The sequence below is a fragment of the Canis aureus genome, chromosome 34 (assembly GCF_053574225.1).
Source record: "Canis aureus isolate CA01 chromosome 34, VMU_Caureus_v.1.0, whole genome shotgun sequence".
In the NCBI taxonomy this organism is placed as follows: Eukaryota; Metazoa; Chordata; class Mammalia; order Carnivora; family Canidae; genus Canis; species Canis aureus.
In genome coordinates this window covers 26,119,629-26,133,575 of record NC_135644.1, presented here as the reverse complement: position 1 = coordinate 26,133,575, position 13,947 = coordinate 26,119,629, and the positions used below count along the sequence as shown (strand labels likewise).

At 44.1% G+C, this 13,947-nt stretch overlaps 1 long non-coding RNA gene and 1 pseudogene across 2 annotated transcripts in view; both read left to right on the top strand.

Annotated features, from left to right (window-relative positions):
- LOC144304977 (uncharacterized) overlaps positions 1-13,603 on the top strand; it is a 47,320-nt gene extending 33,717 nt beyond the window's left edge. The window contains exons 4-6 of one of the 2 annotated variants that reach the window (XR_013371980.1): positions 6,071-6,275; positions 10,804-11,059; positions 13,471-13,603. This is a non-coding gene — a long non-coding RNA (uncharacterized LOC144304977). The remainder of the gene's footprint in view (positions 1-6,070; positions 6,276-10,803; positions 11,060-13,470) is intronic. The other variant, XR_013371981.1, reaches the window with a different exon arrangement.
- On the top strand, positions 6,744-7,442 carry LOC144304549 (tetraspanin-17 pseudogene; annotated as a pseudogene).
- Positions 13,604-13,947: the final 344 nt, after the last annotated feature.

Below are 13,947 nucleotides of genomic sequence, written 5' to 3'. Positions count from 1 at the left end.
TGTTTTCAGACACGTGGGTGGGATGTTAAATGATTGTACATGTGACTCAGGCACTTCAGAGGTGACACTAACTAGAGCTCTTTAATACCAGGATTATCAGTGCGAAAAGGTCTTCAAAGAAACAGATTTTAGATGATGCTTAAGTATCAATATATTGACACAGAAGATCTTTTAAACTTTTACAGTCTGTAGAAAACAACCTCGGTTTATGGTAAAAAGCCATGCAGCCAAAACGGTAGAACAGAGTTCAATGCCATGTTTATTTAGGACACACCTCACCCCTTTGCTTTTGAAACTGAGCTAAAAGTAGGTCACAGTAGGCAAAATATTAAAAGAAAATATAGATATTTATTTTTAGTGTCCTTGATGGTACATAAGTTTGGCTCTAGTTAATTGCACAGAGGGCAGCAGGGGGCACAGCTTTTCTGCAGGATAAGAGAAAGAAGGCAGAAGGCAGGAAAGATTAAGAAGGGCAATTGCCAAGGACAGGGGTTGTCTTAGGGGCGCCTGGCTGGCTCAGTCTAGAGAGCATGCAACTTTGGATCTTGGGGTTGTGAGTTCAAGCCCCATGTTGGGTGTAGAGATTACTTAAAAAAATAAAATAAAATCTAAAGTGGATGGTGTATCACTAAAAACCCAAACTAAAATTTTTTGTTTTTCATTATTGTGTTATTAGGGGAAATGAAGGAACCCTACGATTATGGAGGCATAACAATTCACTGGGGTATAAGCATGAAGCTATTAACTGCTCCCAGCCGCCTCTGGAGGAATCCCTGGGCAGCGGGCTCCCTTTATATCTGACTGCTGTTCCCATCCAATTCCATAACTTCCCAGTCCTGTTTCTAATGCTCAGTCCTACTCATTTGTCAACTTCAATGTCAAGAACAAAACAACACAGGGATGCTTGGGTGGCTCAGCAGTTGAGCAGCTGCTTTTGGCTCAGGCCGGGATCCTGGGATCAGGCTCCCTGCGGGGAGCCTACTCCTCCCTCCGCCTGTGTCTCTGTCTCTGTCTCTGTCTCTCTCTCTCTCTCTCTTTCTCTGTGTGTGTCTCTCATGAATAAATAAATAAATCTTAAAAAAAAGAAGAACAAAACAACACAAAACTTCAATGTCAGTCTTGTGGGGGTGGGGGTGGGAGATGTGTCTGCCCTCACGTACCCATCCATTTTCTTCTTCTTTCCTAGAGAGGAGCACCCTAGGTTTTGGGGATGGAATGAGAGGCAGGATCTGCTCACTTGACTGCTTTAGGCAGGCGGGCAGGAGGTGACCAAGGCCACGGCTGCCTCTCTCATACGAAGAGATTTTCTTCCCCACCATAGCTGCCCATCTTCACCCTCCATGGGGCCACGTGGCAGCCACATGGGCTCTGGAGTTGGGATCTGGCTCAAAGTCAGCCCCTTTCCTTTCTCTCGGCCCAGCCTCCCCTACCCAAGCGGCCCCGCTGGACACCACTGTCTGGGATGTGGTGCTGGGAGGTGGCCCTCGCTCCCTTACTTTGTCTCCTCCACTTACAGGAAATTCTATCCTTGCAGTGCAAATGGTAGCAGTGCAGTCTGGAGCCTCGTGAGGAGTGAATTAGAGCACTTTATGGGAGACGAGGGGAAAGATAGAAAACCATCTGTCAGTAAGTCAAAGGAATGCATCATTCCTCGGAGTAATGGAACTCCAGGCCCCGCGAGCAGATCGAGCAGCTCCCAGCCCATCTCCAAGCTCCAAGCAGTAACTTAATGCCCAGGACTCAGAGAACACATCAGACGTTTTAATTGGTGAAGACAGATACTGCGTGTGATTTTGGCCAACGGGCAGAGAAGAGATCACGGTTCTACTTAGGCCACGCCTTTCCCTTTCACACCTGAGGTCAAAGCTACCAACTTCAGAGCCCCCCACACCTCTCCAGGGCTCTGAATCTTGCCCTAATATTGCTCTGGATTGTTGAAATGCTCCTGAAGAAAAATCTTTCTCACTGGAAATGATTAGTTTTGTTGTCTTCATCCTGAGGCCAGATTCAAACCCCTCCTTTGTGGACTAACTTGCTAGACTTAATTGTTCAGCTCTGTCCTTCCAGCCCCCTTCCTTTTTTTTTTTTTTTTTTAAGATTTTATTTATTTATTCATGAGAGATACAGAGAGAGAGGCAGAGACGCAGGCAGAGGGAGAAGCAGGCTCCCTGGGGGGAGCCCAATGCTGGACTCCATCCCAGGACCCCAGGATCGTGACCTGAACCCAAGGCAGAGGCCCAACCACTGAGCCACCTAGGTGCCCCTCCTCCCAGCTCCCTTATTTTCTGTACCTCTTTGGGAGTCAATGGATAACTCTGGAGCTCAAGTGAATAGGCTATTTCTTTAAACTTTTTATTATGGGAAATTTCCAAATCATAGTAATCAAATTTCTACAATGGTCTCATAAATTGAGATCCTAATATGGCTTATCTGTTTTATTTGATTGAAACATTTCTTGGAAGAGTCAGATTACACTAGATTATGCTGTGGAAACAGGTTTATTTCCTGCTCACGTGAATTTCCCCTGTGAATCAGCTTCACATACTCCTTACTCCTAGCCATGGGCTGAAGAAACAGTCTTCGTTTGGGATACACACATGTCCTGGCAGATGGAATGAGAAATGGTTAAAACACAATGACTTTTTTTTTTTTTTAAGATTTTATTTATTTATGAGAGACACAAAGAGAGAGAGAGAGAGAGAGAGAGAGAGAAGCAGGCTCCATGCAGGGAGCCCGATGTGGGACTCGATCCTGGGACTCCAGGATCACGCCCTGGGCTGAAGGCAGCGCTAAACCACTGAGCCACCGGGCTGCCCATAAACACAATGACTTTTAAAACTTCTACTCAGAAGTAGAAAATATCACATCTGCTCACATTTCATTGATCAAAGGAAATCACATGGCCAAAACTGAGGTCAGTGGGGAAAAGGGAAGCATAATTCTCCCCAAAAAAGAGGGCCATGTATATGGGGAATAGTGCAATCTATCCTACCTTCTAAGTCCCCTTTATTTTATTTTTAAAGATTTTATTTATATATTCATGAGAGACACAGAGAAAGAGGCAGAGACACAGGCAGAGGGAGAAGCAGGCTCCATGCAGGGAGCCCGATGTGGGACTCGATCCCGGGTCTCCTGGATCACGCCCTAGGCTGCAGGCGGTGCTAAACCACTGAACCACTCAGGGATCCCCCTAAGTCCCTCTTAATGTTAGATTTCTCTCCTCATCTTTTTCCCCCTTAATTTACTAGCTGAAGAAATTGGGTCATTTGTGCTATAAAATTTCCTATATTCTGGATTTTGCTGATTGCAGCCCTGTGATGCACTTGCTTAACACATTCCTTTGTCCTTCTGTTTTTTCTAAATCTGTACTTAAATATATAGGCATATTCAGATTCAGGCTCAAATTCTGGGCAAGGACACTTCCTAGGTGGTCATGTGTGCTGTTAGTTACCTCTTGCTGTGTAACAAATCATCCCCAAACTTGGTGTCTTAAAACAACAATCATCATGTATTATCTTATGGATTCTGTGGATCAGGGATTCAAACAGGGCACAAGGGGATAGCTTGTCTGCCTTATGATTTCTGAGGTCAAGGTGAAAAACTCAGGCTGGACTGAAATCACCAAAGACCTGACTGAGGCTGAAGATTCCTTCTTCAAGCTGGTTCACTCACTTGGTTAGCAAGGTGGTGTTAGTAAATGGGTTCTTTTTCTTTTTCCTTTTTTTTTTTAGAGTTCACTTATTTATTCATGAGAGACACAGAGAGAGGCAGAGCCATAGGCAGAGGGAGAAGCAGGCTCCTTGCAGGGAGCCCAATGTGGGACTTGATCCCAGGACCCCGGGATCACGACCTGAGCCAAAGGCAGATGTGCCGGTGGCAGATGAGCCACCCAGGCGTCCCAAGTGGGTTCTTTTTCTAAGTGGTCCTGTCCATAGTGCTGCTTGAGCATCCTTACAATATGGTAGTTGACTTTCCCTACAGTGATTGATCCAAAAGGACAGTATTGAAGCAGCAATGTCTTTTATTACCTAGCTTGTGAATTCATATGCTGACACTTTATTTTTTAAATTTTTAAAAAAGATTTTATTTATTCATCAGAGACACAGAGGCAGAGCCATAGGCAGAGGGAGAAGCAGATTCCCTGCTGGGAGCCCAATGTGGGATTCCATCCCAGGACCCCGGGATCATGTCCTAAGCTGAAGGCAGACACTCAACCACTGAGCCACCCAGGTGCCCCATATGCCGACACTTTAATTGGGCACAAAACCAGCTCTTATCCAGTATGGGAAGTCTACACAAAGACATAAATATCAAGAGTGGAAGTTCATTGGGGGATCACCTTGGAAGCTGGATACTATATGTATCAAGTGGTTTTTGAGGTCAAAAAAGATAAAAAAGATAAATAGGAACAACCAATTGCATGCTGTGTGGGATCATGGTGTCTAGCATTTGAGATGTCATGGTCCAGTAGAATTTCAGGGGGGAAAATAGGCCTAAGGGTAACTACTAGATCTTTATTTTGCCATGTAAAGTCACTCAAAAAGAGTAACCTGTTAATTCTACCACAATTATTTTTTCATTTTTTTAAGTCTTTTTTCTAGAGAAGTACATTATCTCAGAGTGAAGAATTACCAGTTTTGATGTGGAGCAAGGAGAATTGCTCCACAAATGTACATTGAGAATCCACTTCGAAAACACTCTGTAGTCAAGTAGGGGATTCACATACTCTCTCATCCCACAATACCACTCCCAACTGTACACTGGGAGCCTGGGGGGCGCAGCGGTTGAGCGTCTGCCTGCAGCTCAGGGTGTGATCCCGGGTCCAAGCATCAAGTCCCGCATCGGGCTCCCTGCATGGAGCCTGCTTCTCCCTCTGCCTGTGTCTCTGCCTCTCTCTCTCTCTCTGTCTCTCTGATGAATAAATAAATAAAATCTAAAAGAAAAAAAAGTACAGTGCTTTAGGGTGCATACTTAGATGAAAAAAGTGAAAAAAATAGAGTGTGATTGTTATAAACATCACATTATGGTTACCTTTGTGCAGAGGGAGGGTTTTTCGGATTTTGGAGAGACAGGTGGAGACTGTTGAGGTGCTAGCCATGTGTAATTTGTTGACCTTAGTGATGGTTTCACAGATATTACCTTGATAACTCATTAAGCTGCACATTTTATGTTTTCACTGTGTAGTATATTTTATCATAAAAAGGGTTTTAAAAAGGAAAAAGATTAGTCTTTTTAATTAAAAATTTTAGCTTTAGGGGAAACTTTTTTTTTTAAAGACCATCTGTTCGTTCTCAGCTCCATCATCCCTCTCTCACTCCTTTCTCCGCCAGCGTGTCAGTAGGCTCTCTGCGAGTTCGGGGGCTCGCAGCTTCACACTGGAGACTCTCACATGTCTCTGATCAGTGCAGCAGGAGTGGATGTATGGTTGCACACGTGCATGCACACAGGCTCACACACTGGGTCGCACACACATGCACACACATGCACGCACACAGGCTCACACACTCGGTCGTGCACACATGCACGCACACAGGCTCACACACTTGGTCACACACACATGCACACACACTAGGTCGCACACACATGAATGCACACAGGCTCACACACTCGGTCGCACACACATGCACACATATGGGCTCACACACTCGGGAGGCTTCCCACTTGTGCTTTAAGAGAGCGCCTTTGCTCCTCTTCCCAGGTGGGCAGGATCACGGAATAGACCCTCCTCAAGAACTCTGCAGTTCCCCCAAGACCTCGCCCCCACCCCAATGGAGAGCTCCCCCTTCTCCCTCCCAGACCTCTGGGCAGGAGGGAGGCAGACCTGCTGGCTCTCTGACAGGCGGGCAGCAGGCCCCCGTCCCCGGGGCCTGCAAGGCGCCCCCCCACCCCCTGATAAGACTGGTCCACGTCATCTTCATGATGATCCTTTGAAATCGATGGGCGGGCTCTAATTATTTCCACTTTTCAAAGAGCCCATTGAGCCTCCTGAGGCTGGAGAACCTTCTCCAGTCAGCGGGCCGTACCTCTGATCGCTTGCCGGCCCCCAAGCCTCTCGATGTTATCTCCCCAGCCAGCCCCACTCGGGTCACGGTCGATTGTGCCAGAAGAGGTTGCCTGACGCCAGGGCAGCCAAGCCGTAGGGCGCCCGGAGCAAGGGGGTGATGGCGGTTGGGTGGCGAGTTGGAGCATCTGAGAGGCGTTTTGTGAAGAACACAAGGAAGCCGTTGTTAGAAGAGGAAAAGCTAAAGCCCTCGGAGATGGGGAGCTGTGCACAGGTGCGCTGGGGGTGGAGGAGGAGGTAACGGGGAGGAGGGGGAGGAAGGAAGGTTGGCTGTGAACGGAAAATACCTATTGCTACCAGCAGAGGCGAGTTACTTGCGTGGCCCTGCAGCAGCCCCTCCGGGCGCACGTCCCAGGGGTCAGGGTGCGGCCTGGCTGCCACTCTGTCCGACTCCTGCTCCACCTTGGGGGGGGCCGGGGTGGCTCCGCGGGTTAAGCGAGGTCAGCTGGGGTCAGGATCTGGTGCCCAGATAGAGACCCACGCCAGGGTCCCTGCTCAGCGGGGAGTCTGCTTCTCCCTCTCCCGCTCTCCTTGCTTGCGCTCTCTCTCAAATAAAGAAAGAAAATCTTAGAAAAGTTTGGGTGGGGGGGTGGGTCGGGAGGCCGTGGGCCTGGGGGCCAGGTGGTGTCCCCGGCCGGTGACACATCGGGGAGGCCTGCAGCCCGGGTGGCTGTTGGGAGTGATGGGAGGTGTGCTGTTGGTGCTGCAGGCACTTGGGGAGATGACCTTCCTGCTCCAGTCGTTCTCAGGGCTCCCCATCTCTTCCTGGAGCGGGCAGCAGGGGTCCTGGCATTCGTAGTCAAGGGCTGGATTTGAAAGCAGCTCATTTTCTTCCTCATGAGCAACAACGTCAAGGCCTACCGGGCCAGCACTGACCTCCAGAACCTCACTGACCTCGCTCAGGAATATCCGTCTTGCTGCTGAGCCCGAGGACCTAATGACTGGAGCCTCGGTATTTATTTCAGCTGCGCTGAGTTGAGCCCCAGTCAGGAGCGCTGCAGTGTGCTCTTCCTGATGCGACAGGGACCCTGCCGTAGGTGTCCTTAACACCTAGTGTGCTAGGCTGTCGGCTGGACTGGAGCTGGAGCAGCAGGGCTCCATCCACACCAAAGGCTGCGGCGTCGGCCAGTTTGAGAAGTGGCTGCAGGAAAACCTGATTGTTATGGCTGGGGTCCTCGTGGGCATCACCCTCCTCCAGATCTTTGGTATCTCTCTAGCCTAGAACCTTGTGGATAACATCAAGACATTGAAGGCTGACCGACAAGACTACCACAGTGGCCGTGGCCACCTGCCTGGCCCACCTAGGGACCACCCCACACACACATACACATCCTCTGCCACTGTGCCCATGATGGGCAAGGACACAGGTGTTTCTGCTTGAACCTGAGCTCTATACAGGTTGAGTATGGATGTGCTGCGTGCCCATGGAGAAAGCTATGTCTCTTTGCCTGGCTTAGAGCTGTGTGCATGGAGGGTGGGTATGCCTACGTGAGTGTGCACAAGGAGCCACCATCTCAGCTGTTGTTGAGTGGCAGGCTCTCCAGGGGCCTGGGAAGAGCACAGCAAAGAGGGTGTAGCCAGGTGGGTGGGAGCAGTCTACCATGTCCCCACCTAGGCTAAGACACACTTCTCTATGCAAGGCTCTGTGAGGTAGGGTTGGGGCCTGCTGTTGCCTGGGACACAGCTTCAGGCAGCTTCAGAGCTGTGTTCTCTACTAGCTGTGACTTTGACCCTGCCATGAACCCACTTTGCCCTCAATGTCTCAGATTTTAAAATGGATCCAAGAATTTTCTCTCCCTAACTTGCCTCTCAGTGATGGCTACAAACTACTAAAACAAAACAAAACAAAACCCCTGAAAACAAAACAAAACACCAACAACAAAGTTTGAGGCAGATAACCAAGCTATGAGGACAATGATCAAGGAAGCCTGAGCTAAAAGGTAGTTACTATTATCTTATTGGCTGACAAAAGTTAAGCCTTTTTTCCAAAGTACTGATGGAAAAGGAACAGAGAGAAAATAAGAAAGTTAGAGAATCAATCTAGGAATCTACCATCTGATTAATAGGAAAGAGGGATTAAAAAAAAAGAATGAGCAATAAAAAATGGAGTGGAGGGGATCCCTGGGTGGCGCAGCGGTTTGGCGCCTGCCTTTGGCCCAGGGCGCGATCCTGGAGACCGGGATCGAATCCCATGTCAGGCTCCCGGTGCATGGAACCTGCTTCTCCCTCTGCCTATGGCTCTGCCTCTCTCTCTGTGTGTGTGACTATCATAAATAAATAAAAAATTTAAAAAAAAAATGGAGTGGAGGAAATTATCAAAGAAATGATGGAAGAAACATCCCCCCAAGTAGATGATGTGAATCTTCAGAGGCTAAGGTTCCATTGAGTACTTACTGAAATAAGTGAGACAAACAGGCAAGGCAAATCTACTTGCCAAGAACACCAAGGAAAAAGAGTAGAGTCCAAAAGCTTTAAGAAAGAAAATGGGTGACACATAAAGGAATAGATAGAAAGTAACACTAGATATCTTAACAGCAACTTTAGATGCCAGGGACAATTCTGAGGGGGAAATACTTATCAATTAATACCCAGCTAAACTGTCAATCAAGCCTGAAAGAAGAATAAAAGTATCTTTAGTCATACAAGGCCTTGAAAGATATACCTTCTAGGTGCCCTATCTCAGGAAGCCATTAATGGTTGGGGTCCAGCAAAATGAGTTTGTAAATCAAGAACAAAGATAGCATGGAACAAAGGAAACAAAAGGGGTGCCTGGGTGGCTCAGTGGTTGAGCATCTGCCTTTGGCTCAAGTCATGATCCCAGGGTCCTGGGATCAAGTCCCACATCAGGCTCCCCAGGGAGCCTGCTTCTCCCTCTGCCTATGTCTGTGCCTCTCCCTTTGTGTCTCTCAAAAATAAATAAATATAATACATATTTTTAAAAAGCCACAAAATGAATCCCCAGGCAGTGCAGAACACCTGGAGACACACTGAAGCAGGATGATGGCAGACTTGGAGAGGGTGGTTTCCAGGAAAATTATGATTAACACACTTGAGAGTTTGGCAGAATTTATAGTTTTATAAATTCTCATCGATCTATTCCTACATACTTCATTATTTTAATTACTGTATTCATATTATGTCTTTATATCTAGTGACATAAAAACATCCTCATTATTTTTCCTTTTCAAAATTTGCTCTATTTGGGTAAGCTAAACATTTAAATTGCAGAACAAAATACACTTTTGAGACCATGAAAAATATTATTTGGATTTTTATTTAAAATTTTTCATGGCCGTTAATGTTTAGCAGATATGTACTGCTTGGTTCTCCTGGTTGTTTCTAATTAGCAGCCATTTTAATTACTTGACATCTGTGACATGCCAATTTTAAATATTTGAAAATCCCTATGGCAGAGAATGCCATATAGTTGCCCAACTTTACTATATTTCCCAGTATTCTCTGTAGTTCTCTTCAATGAAATGAGAGCAGAAACAACAAATGCCGTTTCTAGGCCTGCCCAATAAAAATTTCTAGGCTTATCCCATTATGCTCTTACCTCCCTCCTCATTGCTTAAAATGATGCTGGTGACAACAAGAGTCACCTTAGAATATCATAAAAATGGCAGAGATACTGTGATCCTGGATCCCTGAAGAGCTATGTAGATAAGAGCTATGTGGGCAAACACCTCCTACCTATCCCTCTAGTCCCATTGCTACTGACTGGAAAATCTGTTTTGAATTATTGCAGAAGAGAGAAAGAAACTTATTGTCTTTAATACATGGGCAATTTTTAGCTCTATTTAGCCTACCTTAACCAATTTAATGACCAAACAAATGTTACACTTTTAGAGGGTGATTTGATAGTATGTATCAAAATAGTAAAAGCAGAAATATTTCAATATAGCAATTTTATTTATAAGAATATATAATACAGGAATACTTAAATAAGCAGATAAGGTTTAATGTACCAGGATGTCCACTGCAACATTATTCACAGTACCAAAAAACTGAAGGCAACCCAAAGGTACATCTTTAGGGAAATGCTTAAATAAATTATGTTATAGTATCCAATGAAATGCTACACAGCTATTTAGAAGAAGCTCTGTGGCATGAGGAGAAGTGATGTCCTTGATAAACTAATGAACAAAAATTTGCAAATAATTTCATAGCATTTTCTGGGTTTTATAAAACAACTATAAATATATAATCTAGTATACATTATAATTACCATCTAATATATAAATCCATATTTACATTATACATATTTATATGTACATAAAAATGGTCTAGAAAATTATATACCAATATATTATTAATAGTGATTACTATTTACTTTAAAAAGTACTGTGGTAGGGGATGTCTGGGTGGCTTAGCAGTTGAGTGTCTGCCTTTGGCTCGGGGCATGATCCAGGGGTCCTGGGATCGAGTCCCACATCGGGCTTCCTGCATGGAGTCTGTATCTCCCTCTGCCTGTGTCTCTGCCTCTCTCTCTGTGTCTCTCATGAATAAATAAATAAAACCTTAAAGAAACTAAAAGAAAGTACTGTGGTAGTTTTAAACTATATCCACAAGTACTTCAGTATTCCTTTTGCAAAGGTGGGGCCCAATTTCTATCCCCTTAAGTGTGGCTGGATTGTGTGTGTGTGTGTGTGTGTGTGTGTGTGTGATTCTAGAGACAAGGTTATAAAAGATATTTGGATGTCTCCTTACTCTGTCTTTTGGATCATTCACCCTTGATACAGCTAGCTCTTACCTTGTGAAGACACTTAGTAGCTCTAAGGTGAGGTCCATGTGTTGAAGAAGTGAGGCCTGCCAACAACCAGCACTAACAGGCCAGGTACATGAGTAGATCCTACCTTGGTAGTGGATCCTTCAACCCCAGTCAAGCCTTCAGATGACTACAATCCCTACTGGCATCCTCACAGCAATTTGTGAGAAAGTCTGAGCCAAGAACCATCCAGCTAAGCCATTCTGGATCTCTCTGATCCAAAGAAAATGGTAAGATAATGATATGTATTGCTTTAGGCTTTTAAGTTTGGCGGGGAGGTGGGGAGGGAGTGCAATTCGTTATGCAATAATAGATAACTAAAATGAGTATGAAGAGAAGGGTAGGGGAGAGCACCACTTTAAATTTTTTTTATATTCCTCTTTATTGTTTACATTTTTATAATTAACATTTGTGATTTTTAAAAAAGATTTTATTTATTTATTTATGAGAGAGAGAGAGGCAGGGACATAGGCAGATGGAGAAGCAGGCTCTATGCAGGGAGCCTCGATCCCGGGTCTGCAGGATCACTTCCTGGACTGAGGCGGCGCTAAACCTCTGAGCCACCTGGGCTGCCCAACATTTGTAATTTTTTTCTTTTCTTTTCTTTTCTTTTCTTTTCTTTTCTTTTCTTTTCTTTTCTTTTCTTTTCTTTTTTTTTTTTTTTTGTAATTTTTAAGTTAAAAAAATTTTAAGTTAAAAAGGGCAAACAGTGGTAGCTCATCATTTTCTGAAGCTAGAAAGAATCATATATGTTTCAAAAAACATGTAAGAAACTCTTTCAATGACTAGCAGAAGTGACTGGGTATATAGAGAAACAGGCCAAAAATATATAAAATATCTGCTCCTAGTGATATAAGACTTTGCCAGGCATCAATCATTATTATGTTTTCCTGCCTGAATATTACCCAGTCATCCCTGACTTGCAAAAGAGAAAGCCACAGAAAGGCATTTCTCTCTGTTGTACAAATGTTTGTGTTTGTGTTAACAAAGGACAAAGAGCCCCTTTCTGATTTTTTTCCTTCAAGAACCAGTACTTAAACTTGCAGTTTTGATTAATGGCGATGCCCTAGTTAAGATAGCAGCTAAAGAAGTTAAGTATTTAACATTTGCCTCTTTCTTATCACTCCATAGCCTTCCTTTGGGTTGTACCCATTTGAACTTCAGTATTTGTCTTTTGCTCACATTATTTCTTCTCTTCTACCCAATTATTTTATCTCTGTACTCCCTGCCCAAACCTAACAAATCAGTCCAGCCAGGTTGCAAAGCAAGAGCTTCCTAAAAAAAAAAAAACAACAACAACCAAAAAGCCATTGACTTAATGACTTCCCCTGTTCATAGTTACATTTAATTCCTGTTGAGCTAATGGCACCAGGGAATGATGTCTGCATCCTGTAGCAAATATTCCCATCATTTCTTTCTTTCCACTTAAAAACATTCTTTAGCTCTTACTAAAGTTAAGGGCCCCAGAGTTCTTTATGTGAGTATTGCATGTACTGTTACATGGATTTTATTCATGTACCAGAGTTTTTAAAAAGTGAATATTAATCTTTCCTGTTGTATAAACTAAATATCTGCAGTTTTCCATATGTAGTGATACCATCAAGGGAGAAAGGAGTATAAGAGAAGAAGGGGGAAAAGTCATTAAAGAGAGAATGTAGGCTGGCTATGAATCTAGACCTAGCTCAACTGTCTGAAAAGTTAAATTGTTCAACTTGAATTACATCATCAACCCAAGTTGGGGTGCTCAGGGCATTCCAGTCACGGCTATTCCAGCTAACCAACCACCCAAGTAGTATAAAAACTGCTCTCAACCTGTTTCTGTTCATTTTTAGTATCCAGGCTTAATTAGAGTTCAGACAGGAACTTGACACCTATTTGACTCACTTAAAATACGATAGGAAAATAATCGTCCCAACATCCTCCCCTAGTCCCCTTGGTAGCATAGTCAAAGCATCCACTGTAACATTCCTGAAAGAGTGGAGATCTATACTGTTTTGACTATGGAAAGCAGGTCTTTTGGGTCCTGACTGCTTTATGGTCTCATTTGGATTGTGGTGGGTAAATAAGAATGAGATAAAGTCCAAATAAACTGCCTCTCAAATCCCCACACTTGTGTGGATTTATTTGGCCCTTTGATGTCTTTTTTTGTTTCTCTGTTGGAATGTTTCAAATATGCACTTAAGTCACCCATAGAAAAGGCTGCTAATGTAAATGGACATGTGTTTAGAATGGGCTGTCATCTTAACCTTCCCAGAGATGTAAAACCCATAAAGCACAAAGGGTCAATTGGAATTACCTCTTCTGTTTCTTCTTTTAAATATGAGAGGTTGCAGAGTTCAGAGTGCCCTTTCCTTCTCGTCTCTCTATTTATTCAGGTGACTTAAATTTTGGCTGTTATAAGGAGGGGTTGACCCTCAACTCTAGGACATTCTTCTTAAAATTGAGTTTTAACTCTCATGCCTTACTGATTATTTTAAGAGTACTGTTTGAGTGTTTGATACTCTATCTTCATAGTGTTTTCCATTTTAAAAAATCTATTAGGAATATGGGAGTGCGTCATGTGAAGTATTCAAACTTATATTGTAAATGCTAAAGCTATTTAAGCTAAAAAAATTTTTTTTTTTTTTTTTTTTTTTATCAGACAAGTAACACTAAAGACAAACTGGAAAGCAGAGGGAAAAATCATCTGCAATCTATGACTCAAATACAAATGCTGCTAAAATAGACTTCACCAGGGGTGATTCGGGGCATTGACCCAGCCGAGCACACCCAGGTTGGTATATTGAAACTGGTACATACTGGGTGCTTAACAGTCCTGGAACCAGCGTGCTGTAAAAGTGTACAGACTGCCTTTTACATTTAACATTTTATCACAGGCATTTTTCAAGTACAGAAGAATTTATTCCTTCAGGTTTATAATTTTTTTAGAGTGTACTTAGAAAAGTCAAAATCTAGCTATATTAGGGATCCCTGGGTGGCGCAGCGGTTTGGTGCCTGCCTTTGGCCCAGGGCGCGATCCTGGAGACCCAGGATCAAATCCCACATCAGGCTCCCGGTGCATGGAGCCTGCTTCTCCCTCTGCCTGTGTCTCTGCCTCTCTCTCTCTCTGTAACTATCA